The sequence below is a fragment of the Nycticebus coucang genome, chromosome 4 (assembly GCF_027406575.1).
Source record: "Nycticebus coucang isolate mNycCou1 chromosome 4, mNycCou1.pri, whole genome shotgun sequence".
In the NCBI taxonomy this organism is placed as follows: domain Eukaryota; kingdom Metazoa; phylum Chordata; class Mammalia; order Primates; family Lorisidae; genus Nycticebus; species Nycticebus coucang.
The window spans coordinates 148,032,830-148,046,253 of record NC_069783.1 but is presented as its reverse complement, the minus strand read 5'-3'; the positions used below and the strand labels follow the sequence as shown (position 1 = coordinate 148,046,253).

At 45.6% G+C, this 13,424-nt stretch overlaps 1 pseudogene; it reads left to right on the top strand.

Annotated features, from left to right (window-relative positions):
- Positions 1-651: 651 nt before the first annotated feature.
- Positions 652-13,424, top strand: part of LOC128584492 (laminin subunit alpha-1-like) — a 36,040-nt pseudogene continuing 23,267 nt past the window's right edge.

Below are 13,424 nucleotides of genomic sequence, written 5' to 3'. Positions count from 1 at the left end.
TGTATTTGTTCATCTACAGATTTCATATTAGTATTAAGTACATTTGTATACTTGCTTTTCCATTCTTGTGATACTTTATTAGTGAGAATGTTCTCTGGCTCTATCCAGGATAATTTCCATTTTAAATTAATATTAGATGTGTAATATGCCTCTAATGCTAATAACATTATGCTAAATGCAACTTAATTTTTCTTATAAAAATCATAAAATACTTTGAGGTATATAATTATTATTAATATCAAGGTCATTATAATTAATATTTTATGCATTAAAATACCAATTACAGCTTGATTAACTGAAATAAGGATGAGGAAAAGTCCATGGAGAAGCTAAAATCCAAATTATAATCAAATTGATCACAATATTGTACAGTGATTTAAATGTAAGTTTATTATACTATTACTCAATATTTAAGAATACATTTATTATGCAACAGAAAAAAAAAAAAACCTGGAAGTATCCAGGTCGACCTTTGATTTACTCAGAAATTCCTATGGAGTGAGAAAAGGTTGTATGTTGGAGGTAGGAAACATTTTTATTGATGTTAAAATGAGTTTCTATAAATATCCACTGATTTAGCAAAATAATAACATAACAAAATCTAAACCAGCGGGGTGGATAGAATGGAGAAAATGGGGAAGCCCAGCAGCAATGGGAAGTCAGCCTGTGGCTGGGAACTCACAGCTCCTCTTCATCCCCTCTGACCAGCCCATCAGAAGTGTTAGCCTCTTGAGAGGCAGCTACGTTGAGTTGCCATCCAAGTCTTTGACCCCAGAATTGGAATTGCTGGCCATATTTGCTACCAAGAACAGCAGTGGCATCATCCTGGCTGCCCTTGGCAGGGATGCGGAGCTGCAGAGTCCTGGGCAGGCCCACGTGGTGAGTAGTTCCCCTGCCGCCCAGCTGCATGCTCCTAAACTTTTGGTGTGTTCCTGGTTGTTTATGAGTATGTATTTGTAATAAGTAAAAGTTACATTGCTGAGTTCCATTCCCTTATGAATCAGTGATGTCCTGTGCTGTGCAATCCATCCTTCTTGTCCAGTGACTTAGGAAAAGACACTTGCCATCCACCTGTAATTTTTGTGAAAACACATTGGGCCAGCACACACTGAGTTGTCCTCCATGCGTCTTGGCCCTTAGTTTTCATTCTAAGGCTGAAACAGCAGTCCTCCCGTGCTGTTCAGATCTTCAGTCTACTGCTCTAAGACAGGGTTTTCTACATCTGCTATAGTTGAAAATACAGAGTATTTTCACAGAGTACTGTGAAAAATTTTAAAGATCATGAATTAAATTATTTTCCAAAGAAGTTTAAAGCACGGTGAGTATATTCTTTCTTTACTTTTTTTTGATCAACATAATTTCATTATGCTGTGGAAGTTTAACTATAGGTTCAAGTATGACATGAGATAAAAAAGGTTGAAACACACTGCTTGAACAATTTGAAAGGATTGAAAGAGCAGCAAGGGGCGGCACCTGTGGCTCCGTCGGTAGAGTGCCGGCCCCATATACGAGGGTGGCGGGTTCAAACCCAGCTCTGGCCAAACTTTAACAAAAAAATAACCGGGTTTTGTGGTGCGTGCCTGTACTCCCAGCTACCTGGGAGGCTGAGGCAAGAAAATCACCTAAGCCCAGGAGTTGGAGGTTGCTGTGAGCTGTGACACCATGGTGCTGTAGCGAGGGCAATAAAGTGAGACTCTGTCTCTTAAAAAAAAGAAAGAAAGAAAGAGCAGCAAGAGAGTCATAGCCTGTGATGAGCACAGGGAGCGAGCGCCAGGAGAGGAGAGATGACAGGGTTCCGTATTCATGTTGCCATGTTTATTTTCCATTTTAGGAGTGTAGGTGATACTTACCTTACCCTCTGCTCAAACTTGCACCTGCCACATGATTTGGAGAAACTTACAGATTGCTAGTGTATTGTGTTAACGAAGTGGAGCCTGTCTTACCGCAGTGTACTGGGGACCTTCTTTACCGTACAAGACACTTTACAGACATTGCTGCGTAAGGATCACAGCCACTGCAAGGCAGATGCTGCTGCTTACATTTTGTTGAAGAAGAAACGGATTCAGAGAGCCCAGTTTATGTGCCCAAGGTCACACAGCTGTTATGTGACATCTGTTTATAGACGCCAAGCATGTCACAAGCCATTTGGCGAAGAAGGGCTGATAAGGACTGACATTGGTTTGGGACTCAATTGATCATTTCTTTTTTTAATATTTTTTTCAGTTCTTCTTGAACTTCAGTTGAACTGAATTTTTTTTTTTTTTTTTTTTTTGAGACAGAGTCTCAACTGTCACCCTGGGTAGAGTGCTGTGGCATCACAGCTCACAGCAACCTTCAACTTGGGCTCCAGTGATCCTCCTGCCTCAGTTTTTCTATTTTAGTAGAGACGAGGTCTCACCTTTTGCTCAGGCTTGTCTCGAACTCATGAGCTCAAGCAATCCCCCCACCTCAGCCTCCTAGCGTGCTAGGATTACAGGCATGAGCCACCACAACCAGCCTGAAATTTATATAAAAATCATTGTAGAGTAAAGAAGTCAGTAGCATTTAGCACATCCACAGTGCCGCAAGGCCACCTTCTCTGTTTATTTCTAAACATTTTCATCACCCAAAATAGCAGTCTGGGACCATTAAGCAGTCACTCCCTGTGCCCCTCTCTCCCCACCCCTGCATTTTGTCTCTAAGGATAGATTTGCCTGTTCTGGATGTTCCATATGAATAGAGTCACACCAGGTGTGATCCTCGTGTCCTTCACCTAGCCCGTCTTTGAGTATGTCCACACCGTCGTATGTAAGGTCTTAATTCTTCATTCTTTTATTTTTGGCTGGGGCTGGGTTTGAACTTGCCACCTCCAGCATATGGGGCCGGTGCCCTACTCCTTTGAGCCACAGGCGCCGCCCAGATCTTTATTCCTTTTTATGGCTGACTAGTATCCCACTGTGTGCACCTCTCACAGTTAATCATTTGCTTCCTTGATACATGGGGTGATTTCTGCTTTTTGGCTATTATGAATAATGCTGCCAGGAAGTGTTTGAGGCCCTGTTTTCAAGTCTTCTGAGTGCATACCTAGGAGAAGAGCTGTTGGTCATATGGTAACTGTATGTTTGACTTTTGGAAGACCTGCCAGACTGTTTTCTGAGCCAGCAAAAACAGAGTAATATTGTCCAGTAGTAACAAGGGTATTGGGAAACACCCCCATTCCAGTTCTGCTGGTGGCATTATGAACTGTTACACCTATGTTCAATATGGCAAAATGATTTTAAGAGCTTTAAACATTGTCAAACTTTATTTCCACTTTTAGAAATGTTAGAAACAATTTCACGGGCAAAAAAATTTAAATATTCATATGGATGATAATAAACAATTATTAAAAAATTGAAACTACTTTAAATGTTATTGATCAAAGAGACAAATTTATAATCTGTCTACTTATTGTACATAATGTAGCAATAAAGAATCCGTGTGAAGGCAATGCAGAAATGGAGACGTGTGGTGGTATGTGTAGTGGTAACAGCATAAGGCAGAATGTAAATTACATGAAGGGATTAGAAAGTAACATGATAAATTTAAAATAGTTGTGTTCAATGATGAGAGTCTTAAGGAATTGCTTGCTTGATGTTAATATTCCCACGTTGCCTTTGTATGATGGAAATTTTTTAAATCCTATACTTACGAGCTTTATTCTGGCTAATTCTCTGCGCACTCCTGCCCCCAGCCCTTCTTCTCCATTCTGCTGATTCAGGGCCATGTTGAGGTTCACATCAGTCTTGGGGACAGGTCCAGCCTGAGGAAAGCCCTCCTACACTCTCCCACAGGCACCTACAGCGATGGACAGCCGCATTCCATCTCCTTGGATAGGTACTGTCCCCACAGCAAGGCGTGTGTCATGAGGGGGTGGGGACCTCACCAGGGCTTCCAGCAGAAACATTGTCCTGGCACCCTGTGTAGTTAAATGACTGGCATGATTAGCATTCCAAATAGTTCTAGAAGCCAAACCTTGCAGACAGCTCCTTATGAGATGTTTGTGCTATTTCTATAATTGAACAACTTTATCCTTGCCCTTTTTTGAAACTCAATATAAATTATATTGGATTAATTCTGTGGCAAAGAGCATTGTGGCGTTAATAAATGGTATTATATCAATAGTAAATATTTCAGTAGTAAGTAGGTTATGTCAACATTCCTGTATATTTCCCTCCAGAACTCTAGAGCAAACATTTGAAAAGTATACTGGACATTTTCATCATAGGTAAAGAGGTAAAAGAAAACTACTGTCAAAAACGCAGTCAAATTCAATGATTTTTGTTAACTTTGCACTCATTGCTGAAGAATTTTCAGTTGTAAGTTTTAATCTTTAAGATTCACCTTTTTGCTCTGACACGTCATATTAAAATTTGTGTTCCAGGAACTTCTATTATTCAGTAAGAACTTTGCTGGGATTGTGTGTTAAAATTGGGCCATTGTTTTACTATAGTTAAAGATTTTCATTTATTTTCTCCTTTGATCTTTTAGAATTATCACTGTTAAATTGGATGAGACCAATCCTGTGGAAATGAACTTGGGTCCATTAGCAGAAAGCAGGACTATAAATGTGTCCAACCTGTACATAGGGGGCATTCCTGAGGGTGAGGGGACCTCGGTGCTCAGAATGAGAAGCTCGTTCGTTCCATGGCTGCATCAGAAACCTGATCTTTAACCTGGAGTAAGTGAAACTGTGCTCTCTGCATGTTTTTGCATTTTCTGACCTTCAACAGTGAGTGCTAACGCTAACCTGCAGTCTAATGTTGCTGTTTGAGATTGCCTAAAATTTTATCAGTTCCTGAAGAACATATGAACCCCCTTTGTCTATCATAGAAATCCCCACAAATGGACTTTATTGGATTCAAATGATTGACAGGTACAGTCACCTCACTTTCAAATAAATGAGGAACATTAGCTCCACACACAATTATCCATAAATAGCTGGGGTTAAATATATTTTTGACAAGCATTTAAAAGAAGACAGATTTTGTAATACAAATTTCTGCATTGTTTTCACAATTAGGCTACTAGCAGCTTCAGATTGTTAATGGTTCCCCTGAAAGCAATTACTGTATAATTAAGAACTGGAAGCCTCCATCCCATGTGTGGTGGGCTTGTGATGATTCATTCCTCCTTGCTGACCCTCTGCCCATGGTCAGCGTGCTGAGCAGACCCAACGCATGCTCTGTCCTGCAGGGCCATTTTTGCCTGGGGGAAACTGGATGTGAGCTGATGAGATTGGGATCTCTCCCGCCAAACCACTGACTTGCCACTCGATCTTTAGCAAGGACTTGGACCTTTCATGATCACAGCGTCTTTCCCCATGAAATGACCTCTTATGGGTCCCTGAACCTGGCAAGAATACAAATGTATTCATGGGTTTCAACATATTTACAATGTCAGAGCCTTGGTTTAGCTATTTCTATAGACTTATATTTAGTCACCTGTTGTCTGTTCATTCTTTCCCTCACTGGAGAGTCATCTTCATGCTCCTTAAAGCTATGAGGCTGTGGACTCCACATCTCTTGTGGTTCCCAGGCATGTCCAGGAAAGTGCCACAGGGTCACATGCAGGTGCAGGACTTGGTGCTGGAGCTGCATAGTGAAGGGGCGTGTGACAAGAGAAGCCCACGACCTCCCTTGTGTTTAGCTGAGGCCACTATGCAGACAGGTGGAAACCAGAGCATGAACGTGGCCATAGGGCAGCCCAGTGAAGGCTGCAGGAAGTGTGTCAGCTCTGGAGCGGCTGTCGCAGGGCGCACAGGAAGGGCCTGGGGTGGTGTTTCAAGAAGCATCAAACAAGAAAGTACCAGGTGTCCCAAAAGTCACCATGCATAGGAAAAGTGGAAAATTATAGCTAAATATACCTTTATTTACAAAATGTTCATTACAAAATTTTACAAAAAGGTGGCCAACATGTAGAGAATATTTTGTAAATATTTTGTAAAATTGTGTAATGAATATTTTATGAATAAAGATGCATTCAGCTATAATTTCCCTTTTTTTTATGTTTGATGACTTTTGGGACATCCCTGTGTATAACATGATCTGTTCAGACTCTCAGGCATGGTGAAGGATGGTCACTCTGATCACTCCACGAGAAACAGATTCATTGTTTCTTTTTTATTTATTTATTTATTTATTTATTTATTTATTTTTGTGGTTTTTGGCCAGGGGTGGGTTTGAACCCGCCACCTCCAGCATATGGGACCGGCGCCCTACTCCTTGAGCCACACGTGCCGCCTGATTCATTGTTTCTTATGGATTTTAATTGTACACTAATCACATGACACAGGTACTGGTTTGTGATATCCTAATTTTGAAACTCTCCCTTGTTTGTGTCTAGACTTTTGGATTTCACCAGCACAGTTGGCTCTGAAGAAGTGGACTTGGACACCTGCTTGCTTGCACAAAGGCCTAAACTGGCTTTTCTTGGCGAGGACGGGGAGCGCCTGCCAGAGCCCCAGATGTTCCCAGTGAGAGCAGCCTCCTTAATGATGTTCCTCAGGTCCTGTCAAAAAAGGCAAGAGGAGGCCAGAGGGGGTTAAAATAGGGCCTGGTGATAAAGGTATTGCGAGAGGAGGAGCTGGGGCCGTGATAACAATCAGAGCAGCACAGGGTGTTGGAAGGTGCTCCCAGCAAACTGATGGGTGACATGGCCCATCATTTCTGGGTCGCAGGCCCCAATGCTCAGGGACCCTAACTGACACACAGCAAGCTTTTTGGCAAAGGTCCTAGAAGGATTTATTATCACTTTAGATCAGTGATTTTCTCTCTTTTGGGGGTGTGTGTGAGACAGAGTCTCACTCTGTCACCCTGGGTTGAATGCCATGGTGTCATCATAGCTCATAGCAACCTTAACCTCTTGGATTTAAGCCATCCTCTTGCCTCAGCTTCCCAAGTAGCTGGGACTACAGGCACCTGTTACAGCGCCCAGCTAGTTTTTCTATTTTTAGTAGAGGTGGGGTAGAGACCAGCCCCTTGGTCAGGCTGGTCAGGCTGGTCTGGAGCTCCTGAGCTCAGTCAATCCACCTACCTTTCTTGGCCTCCCAGAGTGCTGGGATTACAGGCATGAGCCACACCCCCAGCCTAGATCAGTGATTTTCATCCGGTGTGCCGTGACAGGATCTTAGGCATACTGGGAAAATTTTTAAAGATCATGAATTAAATTATTTTTGAAAGAAGCTCAAAGCACAGTAAGTATATTCTTTTTGTTACTCATTTTTCATCAACATAATTTAAGTGTGCCACGGAAGTTTAGTCTAGTTTGGAGTATGCTCTGAGATAAAAAAGGTTGAAACACTGGTTTAGATATAAGCAGGAAATCATGAAAATATGTACTTAATGTAAGCCATTGTACATACCTTCATTGCTTAAAAAAATTTTGAAGAGATTTAATTCACTTAGGAAAAGCCAGTTTGGGGCAAGCAGTTTTTAATGGCAATCGCTGTTATTTTCCATTTTATCCCCCTTCTATTTCTTGGTCCAAAGCGTGCACTCGAATAATTTAAAAGATGATGCAATTGACCCAAAGCAGTGCTTTCCAAGCAAGGCCTGTCTTTGAGTTCACGATGGTTTTTTGTGGTGGCATCTGCCTTGGGCACGGTCTGGCAGCCTGAACACGCTGTGGCCCTGTCCCTGGGTCCCTATCCCCTGCCCCAGGGTCTAGGAGCTCTTCCCACCCACTTCTCTTATCTGCACCTTGTTCCTGTCGATGTGAACTCAGATGCATAGAACCCTGAGCCTCGTGAGACCTGTGAGACCCGACACCTGTGGGCTCTTCCAGTTTCCCCGGTGCCTGTGCTGCATGGACCCTGGGCTGCTGTGTCCTCAGGGCCATTCCCAAAGACCTGGACCATGATGGGGGTGGAGAGAACATGGCAAGGCCTCTGCCCTTAGGGCTGTTGAAAATTGGGAGAGGGACTTCAGCATCCCTTTGAATTTAAGTGAACTTGAGATGGCTTCAGGCACCTCTGTCTAATCATCTGATTAATGTGAGAGGTAAGGGCTGAACAGGGCCTCACCGAAACTGAAGATGAAGGGAGTGCGGACACCCATTCATGGTGCTGTGCCCTGAAATGATGGCTTCTGAGGTGTTTTCCTCATGGAAGAAACACGTGTTAGCAGGGCCGTGGCTGCGGGTGGCTGAGTGTCCCCATGCGTCCCTTTCAGGAGCAGTGTGCAGTTTACGCCCCTCTAGAGTACGTGCCCAGCACTCACCAGTTCGGCCTGACGCAGAGCAGCCACGTGGCATTGCCTTTCAATCAGTCTGGCATCAGGAAGAGGTAGGTATTGTTCTGGGGTCCCTATGGGGCGTGTCTCATGGATGAATGAGTCATAGGGCTGTTCTTCAGCAACAGGGTCTTCTCCAAAAGAACGTTTTCATTTGATGATTGGGGGCTGACTTGCAACCAAACAGCAGCTGTGTAAAGGCAGAGACAGGAGCAGTGTGGGTACAGACCCTACGCCTTAACCGTGGTTAAGTGGGGCTGCTGTGGGCTCCGCCTTACCCCTCCTGGATGTCGGAAGCTTACTGCCCCTCTGTGTATGTAGGGAGGCATGTGGCTGTCTGAATCAGTCTTCCTTCTGGAATCCCAAGCCCGGATCAAGCATCATCTGGCCTTCCACTCCCTTCTACTTTGAGCATTCACTAGTCAGATTCAGTTGTCTCCCCAAATGTTTCACTATGGCCCCCAAATCTGTAGTGCTCCATGTTCCTATGGCCTTTGCACCTGCTGGGAATCCTGCTGTTCCACTGATCTCCAGGCCTGCAGCTCCTCTGTCTCCCAGCCCTCAGATCACCCCAGGCCTACCCACAGCCCTGCAGCACTCTGGGCCTTTCCCTGCACACACGGCTCAGACCCAGGCTTACCTTCACTCTTTTGCAGCTCCTGCCTTTGCTCTCTGGGACTTCACCAGCCTCCGTGCCCCTAACCTTTCAGTGTTCTGGGTCCAGCTGCTCCCACAGGCAGACCTGTGACTTCTTTATAAGAGTCTGTCCCCCTTCCCAGTCTGGACTGTAGCAGCCTCCTGCTAGCCAACATCTTCCTCCTCATCTTTCCCCTTCCTGGTCCTACAGTGCTTCCGTGATGTGGAGGCCTCTAGGCTTCATCTCCTTCTGAGGGGGTCCAGGCCACTGTCACAAGTGTGCCACTGCAAACTCCCTCACCACCACCACCCAGCTGCTCCACTGCAGGAGCCCAGGTGAAACCCAGCACTTCGCCTTCTCCATGCTGGGACCCAGGCTGGTCTGACTTCAACTCCATGGCCACCAATCTCAGGCAGAGCCTCCAAACTGTGTGGAGAGCTGGCGCATTCCCCAGTGTCCTCACGGTTTATTTTCCATAACTCCTTACTCATCACTGCTCACTTTTGTTTTTTGAGACAGTCTCACTCAGTTGCCCCAGTCTGTAGTGCCATGGTGTCATAGCTCACAGCAACCTCAAACTCCTGGACTCAAGCAATCCTCCTGCCTCAGTCTTCTGAGTAGCAGGGACTAGAGGTACCCACCACAAAGCCCAGCTCGTTCACCTATTTTTAGTACAGACGGGGTCTTCCTCTTCCTCAGGCTGGTCTTGAACTCCTGAGCTCAAGAAATCCTCCTGCCTCAGTCTTCCACAGTGCTGTGATTTCAGGCAGAAGCCACTGCGCCACTCATAACTTTTCTATGTCAAAGCCTTACGTACCCCCCGACCTCTCTTCACACCCCAGCTAGTGACTTGCCTCATTGAGAGGACAGAACTCCCCCTGTCCACTACCAAAAAGAACAGCCGCTGGCTTTGTTCCTGGCCCTGAGTCCCTTCTGCTGCATGGATGGAGGGTTCTGCCCTCTGGACCCCATTACTCGTCTCCTCACTCGGACATGTGCAGAAGCCAGTCCTCCCTCCCTAATGCATGACTCCCACCAGACACAGCCCCGTCAGCCTTCTATCCTCAGTCATAGAAGAGCAGCAAACCCCTGTACTGGATATCAGCTCGCTATTTCACTCAGATAACAAGATATACTTGTGACAGTTACCATATGAGGAAGTTGGGTTTTTTTTTTTGTTCTTTGAGACAGAGTCTCACTTTGTTGCCTGGGTAGAGTACCGTGGTGTCATAGCTCACAGCAACTTCAACCTCTTGGGCTCAAGTGATTCCCTTGCCTCAAGTAGCTGGGACTACAGGTGCCCAGCACAATGCCTGGCTATTTTCAAAGACAAAGTCTTGCTCTGGCTCAGGCTGGTCTTGAACCTTTGAGCTCAGACAATCCACCTGCCTCAACCTCCCAGAGTGCTGGGATTACAGGCGTGAGCCACCATGCTGGCCGGAAGATATTCTTGTTATCATTATTTTATAGGTAAAGACATGGAGGCACAGGGAGCTCAAAGTCACATAGACAGTAAATGGTAGAGCTGGGTTCAAACCTGGCCTTGTGGCTCCAGCATCTGTGCCTGTGCAGGGGACGCTCATCCTGAGACCTCCGTGGAAGCCTGAAACCACGGATGGTACTGAACCCTCCATGCACTGTTTTCTCCTATATGTGCACACCTATTATAAAGTTGAATTTATAAGTTAGGCACAGGAAGAGAGTAACAACAAGTAGCTATTAATGGAGCCAACTAAAAGGATATGTTGGCATCACTCCTGTTGTGCTATGGGGCAATTGTTCAGTAAAACAAGGGTGCCTGGAACACAAGCAGTGTGATCCACTACAGGTGATCTGAGGACCAAAGCAAAACTACTGAGTGAGCACGCAGGTGGCGTAGACACGTGGACCTGCTGCCTTGGTTGACTGTGGATAACCATGGATAAGGGGTCTGCTGGCACCGCTGTGCTCTGTCCCCACTCTAGAACCCTAACTTCTGAGACAGACTCCCCCGGAGGCTTGACACCCACCTCCACACACATGTCCTGTAGTGTAGCTCTGTCTCACAGCAGGGCTTCTGGAAGAGTGGCCTTACGTGGCTGTCTGTCCTTCCATCAGGGATCATTCCCTCCTCTAACCACTCAATCAGCCTCCCCTGCTTCCCTCTGGGCTCTCAAACTGACTTGCTGGCCACTCAGCCTGGCTCTCCTGGACCCCCGTCACGGCCCCCTGGCTCTCTGCCTGTGCCTCACTCAGTCTCCTTTGCCTGGTCCATCCCACACATCCTCCTGGGGTGGCTGAGTTCCAGTGGTTTTAAAATACCACCTAGATAGGGAAATACCCTCCTGTCCTTTGTGACACCTCTGGGGGGATTCAGGGGTACAGGGACAGTGAGCCTCACCCAGCAGCAGGGACTTCCCTCCTCCCCAGACCTGCCCTGCTGCTCTTTACCATGTCAGCACCAAAGCCTAGACCTACAGATTATTTTACTATTTTTTTTCACTCCCTGAACCAAGTCTGTCAGCGACCCCTCTTACTTCTTTCTCCAGAACTTTCCCTGCATCAGTTCAGCTCCTCTGTGTCCCCACTGCCACCTGGTCTAAGCAAGCCCCCTTGTCCGTGTGGACCATTGTGACAGCTGCCTGGTGACCCTGTTTCACCTGACTTGTTCTTCACACCAGAGGATCTTTTAAACATGTCAATCAAGTCACACTCACTTCCTCCTCTAAACCTGTAACTTCCCACTGTGTTTAAAATAAAGTCCGAATATACCCAGCTCCTCCCCAGCAGGACAGAGGAGCCCCTCCCTCCCTCTTTCCCTGTGTGCTCCAGCGACTGACCATGGTAGTCCCTCTGAGAAAGGCCTGATGCCACTTCCCTCCATCCCCACGTGGCCACAGGTGGAGTTCCTGGCAGCTGACCATAAGCAAATTAATTCGACGGCCTCTGTGTCACCCTCACCCAGGGTGACGACTTTTCCTGCTCAGCTCTGTGGGGCTTGCTGCTTTGGAAAGCTCTCAGCTGAAGTAGCATCTTCCAGAATTGTCTGACTACTTAGTGGAGCCTCTGTCAGATGAAACCATGGCTCCCTGATGCATCTCTGGTGTCAGTACCAGGAGAAGGGATCGCCCTCTTTGTTCATTGCTCTATCTTCATCCCAGAAAAGCTCTGGAAGACTCAGGGACATGCTAACCATTTATTAAATGAACGTGTGCGTGAATGAATGGACGATGCCTCTCCTGAGATGTTCCACGTAAATGCTGGAAGGACTTTCAGCTTCTCTCTCTGAGGTTACTCCTTCCTGAGTAAGGCTCCTGTCCCCCAAATTCTCGGTGCAGCTGAGCCTCCGCACCTTCACCTCCAGTGGCCTTGTCTGCTACGTGGCTCACCAGAACCAGGTGGACTATGCCACGCTGCAGCTGCACGGCAGCGGCCTCCACTTCATCTTTGATCTCGGCAAAGGCAGAACAAAGGTATCCCACTTCGTGCTGCTCAGTGATGGCAAGTGGCACACGGTAAGTCCCCAAGAGGCCTGTGGCCCGCCTGTTACTGGGGCTCACTCCATTATGCCCCCCCTTTTTTTATTAAATCATAACTGTGTACATTAATGCCATCATGGGGCACCATACACTATAGTTTTATAGACCGTTTGACATATTTTCATCACACTGGTTAACATAACCTTCCTGGCATTTTCTTAGTTATTGTGTTAAGACATTTACATTCTACATTTACTAAGTTTTGCATGTACCGTTGTAAGATGCACCACAGGTGTAATCCCACCAGTCACGCTCCCTCCACCTCCTTCCTCCCTCCCTCCCTCCCTCTCCTCCCTCTCCCCCTTCCTCATATTCTTGGGTTATAACTGGGTTATAGCTTTCATATAAAAGCCATAAATTAGTTTCATAGTAGGCCTTGGTACATTGGATACTTTTTCTTTGATTCCTGAGATACTTTACTAAGAAGAATGTGTTTTAGCTCCATTCATGTAAACATGAAAGAGGTAAAGTCTCCATCTTTCTTTAAGGCTGCATAATATTCCATGGTGTACATATACCACAATTTATTAATCCATTCATGGATCGATGGGCACTTCGGCTTTTTCTATGACTTAGCAATTATGAATTGGAATGCAGTAAACATTCTGGTACACATATCTTTGTTTTAGTGTGATTTTTGGTCTTCTGGGTATATACCTGGTACAGGAATTATAGGATTGAATGGCATATCTATTTTAGATCTCTAAGTGTTCTCCAAACATCTTTCCAAAAGGAATGAATTAATTTGCATTCCCACCAGCAGTGTAGAAGTGTTCCCTTTTCTCCACATCCAGGCTAACATCTCTGCTCTTGGGATTTTGTGATATGGGCTAATCTTACTGGAGTTAGATGATATCTCAAAGTAGTTTTGATTTGCATTTCTCTAATGATTATAGATGATGAGCATTTTTTCATATGTCTGTAGGCCATGCGCCTATCTTCTTCAGAGAAGTTTCTCTTCAAGTCCCTTGCCCAGCCTGCAATGGGATCACTTGTTCTCTTCTTGCTGATACATGTGAG